Source organism: Kogia breviceps, chromosome X, assembly GCF_026419965.1.
Source record: "Kogia breviceps isolate mKogBre1 chromosome X, mKogBre1 haplotype 1, whole genome shotgun sequence".
Lineage (NCBI taxonomy): Eukaryota > Metazoa > Chordata > Mammalia > Artiodactyla > Physeteridae > Kogia > Kogia breviceps.
In genome coordinates this window covers 114355052-114361540 of record NC_081330.1, presented here as the reverse complement: position 1 = coordinate 114361540, position 6489 = coordinate 114355052, and positions in this window count along the sequence as shown.

Sequence of the window (6489 nt, the reverse complement as noted above, 5' to 3'; positions counted from 1 at the left end):
TGTGTAGCACAGGGAACTATATTCAATATCCTGTAATAAACCATAATGGAAAAGAATAAATAAAAGAAATAGCTGTCCTATAATTTAGTTTAAAAAACAAACAAAGGAATTCCCCTAGTGTTGGTAGGCATGTAAACGCATGGTCCTTTTGGCTATGAAAGTGATGCTCTGGAAGGACTACTGCATCTCATCACAGTGCAGGAGGCCACACACACACATGTGCACACCATTAGATACTTACTGTCGGATCCTGCTCATGTCTGGCTATCCTCATGTATCAGTCAGCTAGTGCCACGATTGTGATGTATAATAAACCACCCAAACTCATTCATTGTGTTAAAACAACAATTATTTATTCTTCCTCATGCACCTGGGGATTGGCTTAGTCAGGCTAGCCTTGACTAGGCTTGCTTGTAAGGTATAGTTGGGTCTAGGTCTACGCCAAGTGCCTCTCCTCCTCTTGGAACCGGCAGGCTACCTGGGACGTGTTCTGCTGACAACAGTGGCAGAAACACAAGAGAACAAGCCCATCTGCAAAGGTACATTTCAAGCCTCTGCTCACATCACATCTGCTAACATCCCATTGGCCAAAACTTGCCACGTGGCCAAGTCCGGTATCGATGGGATGGGGAAATCTGCTTCTAGTGAGAGGGATTGCAAAACCTTAATGAAAAGGGTATGATGTGGGGAAGGGCCAGGAATTGAGGAGAATAATGAAATCTGCCATATCCCATGTTTACCAAACTGAATGACCTGGGGATGAGCTTTTGACCCTAAACTCATTGTTCAAATCTGCTGAGCTAACAAGCTCTGAACAATATAGGCAGAGAAGGAGGAGAATTGCTCTTCTTTATTATTATTATTGACGTATAGTTGATGTACAATGTTCTGCCAACCTCTGCTGTATAGCAAAGTGACTCAGTTTTACACTCGTATAAATTTTTTTTTTTTTTTTTTTTTTTTTTTTTTTTTTTTTTTTTTTGTGGTACGCGGGCCTCTCACTGTTGTGGCCTCTCCCGTTGCAGAGCACATAAATTATTTTTTAAAATATTCTTTTCCATTATGGTTCATCCCAGGAGATAGGATATAGTTCCCTGTGCTATACAGTAGGATCTTGTTGTTTAGATTGCTATTCTAATATGCAGTACCACAGAAGACACAGCTCCTCCAATCTGGGCTCTCAGTGTAAACCTTTTCCAGCTTTCTTAGGCTGTATCATATCTGGGAATATGTGGGAGTAGCCCCTTCCTCAGTTCTCCATCATTGCTCGGCTATTCACTGGTCTGGCCATGTTGCCGTGTGCGATTCCCTTGCCATGCTTAGATATACACCTATCATCTGTCTTTCTCCATCCGCCATGGCTGCTACCACCTCCATCCCAAGGGGTGACAATGATTCTTTGACCAAACTTGAGTCCGTTTCCTCTGAGTTCTCTTCCTGACTATGCCTCAACTGTAGGCTTGGTTCTTGGTCTGCTTAGTTCAGTTGTAGCAAGACTCCTCCTGAGTCAGTTGAGTGAAAACTCCCATCCTTGATATCTGATCAAACTTCTCAATCCTCACCCTCAATATCTCTTATCACCCTGGCCTACCTTCAGCAAGAATCCTGTTGAGTCAGTCTAGCAAGAACCCCACTAGCCTTAATGTTTCCTCTTAGTAATTTTCTGGGCGCTGCTTCCACCCTGCTCCTTGGCTATAAATCTCCACTAATCCTCGTTGTATTTGGAGTTGAGCCCAATCTCTGTCCCCTACTGCAAACCCCCATTGCAGCAGTCTCCTTCTTGAACTGTCTTCCTTACCGTCTTTTACAAGTATCTGAATAATTTTTTATTTGACAGAGGTGAAGGGAGAAAGCAGGAAACTCTCGGTGCTGTGGTGTCGCGGGATAGTGGACACACACAGGCTTGGCAGACCTGGGTTTGAAATCTACACGTTTTGCTAACTAGTCCTGTGAATTTGGGGAAGCTTCTCTGACTTTCAGTTCCCGCATTCACCAAGTGGAGATAATTCTTCCTATCTCACAGGATGTCGTATGGTTCACACAATCAAGGTTGTTAACACCTAACGGGATGTCCAGCACCTAAAAAGCACTTGACAATGTTTTTGCTTGGAAGACCGTGTCACCATCATTATCACATATCACAGTGCCACAACATCATATCTTGGATACATTTTCAAACATAGATTATAACTTCAAAACCTGTAGAGATGTATTAAACTGTAAGCTATTTTCTGCCAAATCTGGAACGAACCCACCTTCCACCACCTTTAGGTATAATTGTGCTTTATTAAAATATTATAGCGATACTTGATCTGAAACCAAGGACATTTGAATAACCCTTGTCTCTCCAGTCTCGCCTGCAATTCAACTCAATGAACACTTACAGGAACTCTTCAATGACACAATTGGAGATCCAAAGAGAAACAGGAATGAGAAGAAGTGGTACAGTGAAGAAAGGTCTTTGGGCTTTGCAGAGGTGGTAAACCCAGTGGCTAGGGGAAAAGGACCTGTGGTGAAGAATATTCTATGCAGCATCCCACCTTGATATTTCTACCTGACCCTACCTCCATTCTACCCCTTTGACTAAAAAAAGAGAGAAGGGTTGTCATTGAGTACCTGGTCAATTTTCCTTCTTACTTCTCCTTCAGCAAACTCATGATATACAGACAAGGTCTCTGGCAGAGGGACGGGAAAATTAGCATGAGGAGGCCAAGGGCCTTCTGGAAGGGATGGCACTGTCAGCGCCACGCCTTCTCCCTAAGATTCAGAGATGAAGTCTGTTGCAGTGAACCTAGGCAATGCAGACCACACACTGGAGGTAGGGACCGGCGATGCAGTGCGGTTACTATCTGCGGGTGGGTGAGACTGGAGCAGTGGGCTGGCTGTAGCTTTGAATCAGAAGTGGTATTTCAAGGTCTAGAGTATGGGGCACCAATGGACTTGTCCCAGTGCAGTCCTCCTGCGGACAGGCTTGGCCTGCTACAGTGGCCATGTGGATGGGTCCAAAGAGCCCCGGCGGCGTCGGCTGCAGTGTTCTCCTGACCTGGTTGCCGGATGGCCAACTGGTGGAGATTATGATGTTCTTTAATGTCGAGAGGGTTCTGACTACCACAAAGAGTGGCAGGAATTTTCAGGCTGGACACTAAAATTCCCAAGGGATTCTTACCATACAAGGGGATGGCAAGAGAATAGGAATAGATGGACTTCTACTAGGCTGGGCAGGTAAGGGCTTCAGCATTGCATTCTGAACAATTCCGGGGGTGGGGGGCGGGAGGGAGGGATCCCTTGAATTGGACAGCAAAGTCTGATATCTCAGTCACAGAGTAAATGTAGGGCAAGAAAATACAATATGGAAATATCTTTGCATTCTCAAATGCTAATGGGATACATTCTTACGGTAGAAGTCTCCAGGTTTGAAACACACCTTTATGTCTTTTTGAAACACAGATTTTTTTGGTCTTTTGTATTATGGTAAGACATATGGTCTGCTAACATAAAATTTACCATCTTAACCATTTTTAAGTGTGCAGTTCAATAGTTTTAAATGTATTTACATTGTTATGAGTCAAGTTCTCTAGAACTTTTTTTTTAAACATCTTTATTGGCGTATAATTGCTTTACAATGGTGTGTTCATTTCTGCTTTACAACAAAGTGAATCAGTTACACATATACATATATCCCCATATCTCTTCCCTCTTGCATCACCCTCCCTCCCACTCTCCCTATCCCACCCCTCTAGGTGGTCACAAACCACAGAGCTGATCTCCCTGTGCTATGCGGCTGCTTCCCACTAGCTATCTATTTTACGTTTGGTAGTGTGTATATGTCCCTGCCACTCTCTCACTTTGTCCCAGCTTACCCTTCCCCCTCCCCGTGTCCTCAAGTCCATGCTCTAGTAGGTCTGCATCTTTATTCCTGTCTTACCCCTAGGTTCTTCATGACCTTTTTTTTTTTCTTAGATTCCATATATATGTGTTAGCATACGGTATTTGTCTTTCTCTTTCTGACTTACTTCACTATGTGTGACAGACTCTAGGTCCATCCACCTCACTACAAATAACTCAATTTCATTTCTTTTCATGGCTGAGTCATATTCCATTGTATATATGTGCCACATCTTCTTTATCCATTCATCTGTTGATGGACACAAACTGAAACACTATACCCATCAAAAAACAACTCTCCTTCCCTCCAGCTTCTGGTAACCACCATTCTACTTTCTGTTTCTATGAGTTTGACTACTCTACGTACTTATGTAAGTTGAATCAGACAGTCTTTTTGTCACTGGCTTATCTCACTTACCATAATAACCTCATAATGACCACAAGGTTCATCCATGTTATAACATGTGACAAGATTTCCTTCCCTTTTTTTAAAAATAAATTTATTTTATTTATCTATTTTTGGCTGCATTGGGTCTTCGTTGCTGTGTGTGGGCTTTCTCTAGTTGTGGTGAGCTGGGGCTACTCTTCGTTGCGGTGCATGGACTTCTCATTGCGGTGACCTCTCTTTTTGGGGAGCATGGGCTCTGACATGCGGGGTCAGTTGTTGTGGCACGCAGGCTCAGTAGTTGTGGCTCGCGGGCTCTAGAGCGCAGGCTCAGTAGTTGTGGCGCACAGGCTTAGTTGCTCCGTGGCATGTGGGATCTTCCCAGACCAGATCTCAAACCCGTGTCCCCTGCATTGGCAGGTGGACTCTTAACCACTGCACCACCAGGGAAGCCCTTCCTTCCTTTTTAAGGTTGAATAATATTCCATTGTATGTGTATACCTAATTTTGTTTATCCTTTCATTTGTCAGTGGATATTTGGGTTCCTTCCACCTCATGGCTCTTGTGTGAGTAGTGCAGCTGATTTCTGTGTGTTCGTTCATTTTGTATCCTGCAACTTTGCTGTTTTTATTAGTTCTAACAGGTGTTTTTTGTAGACTCTTTTGGGTTTTGAAGTACAGATTTTTTAAAAAGCAGCCTCAGTATAAGAACAAAATATTAATGTATGGCTGAAATTATGAGTGTCTAAATAGTTCTTGAGAAAGTAAGTTGAAACTTCACCAGAGATAAAAGTTATCCAAATTCCAATAAATCTGAAATTCATGGCACCATCAGTTTTCCCCCTTGACATAAAAAAAGACTAGAGTAATTGTATAATAGTTCCCTTTGTCCATTACATAGTGGAGGGAAGTGGGCAGCTTTGTCAGTTAATCTGTTATAATATTCATGCCTGTGACATTTTTGTTTTCAATGACATTTCTATTCCCTTATCCATCTAGGGAGATTTCTGATAGCCATAAATAGTTTCATAATGCCAGCACAGAGCATAAAACACTGCGTTAGGGCTTCTGGAGATTTCTGATTACAGTGAGTATACAGTCCATGGTGTTTCAGCTTCACGATTACGAAGTTCACAGTAAGAGATGGTGATGTTAGTAAAGGAAAAGGTCTGCCTTTGAGGTTCATCTTATAGGTCAGTGCTAGCATCTTCTAATGAGGCTCTTACACATACTGTAGAAGAAATGTATTTGCAAAATCTCACTGCAAAGTAGGACTGTCTTTTTCAACAGATTGTTCGCCTATGGCTGTCCTTCAGTTTGGAGATTGTCGGCATTCTTGGAGGTAAATGCACATGTGGTAGAACCACAAGCATTCTTATTTTGCTACGATTTGAAAGAGTTACTTTTACTTTGAAAAAAAAATATTCTGAGACATTGATTCTGAACATTTGGGGACTTGTGGCGACATTACTGGGTTAATTTTAAACGTATCCTATTCTGAATCCATCAGCGTTCTTAGCTGCCAACATCAGAATCTACTCTAGTTAGTTTAAGGAGTTTATTCACAATTTTAAATAGCTTTTGGAGTCTTGGAGAGGGCCAGAGAGCCAGGCTTGGAGGCTACACAGCTGGAGAAGCAGGCAAAGTGCCCAAATGTCCCATAGGACTGTTCCAGGGAAAGCTCCCTGCCTCGGTACTTACGATCCTGGAGGCACCATTCAGCTCTGAATCCATGCAACCAGCTCACTTTATCATTATTTTAAAAAACCAACAAATTTGGGTTTGAACATCTTATAACAGTCTTTAATATGTAATGGACGATGACATTCCCTTACTGACTGAGTCAGGCCAACCCCTCATTTTCAAAAGGAGGAATGGAGGCCTAACAAGATATGACTTGTGCAAGGTCTTCTGACTCTCAGGCCATTATGGAGGGTGAGGAGGGGGAGGGGACGGGTCTGCTCCAGTCTGTCAAGAGTGTTGAATTAAAAAGACATTGTTGGGGGCTTCCCTGGTGGCGCAGTGGTTGAGAATCTGCCTGCCAATGCAGGGGACACGGGTTCGAGCCCTGGTGTGGGAAGATCCCGCATGCCGCGGAGCAACTGGGCCCGTGAGCCACAACTACTGAGCCTGCGCGTCTGGAGCTTGTGCTCCGCAACAAGAGAGGTCGCGACAGTGAGAGGCCCGTGCACCGCGCTGAAGAGTGGCCCCCGCTTGCCG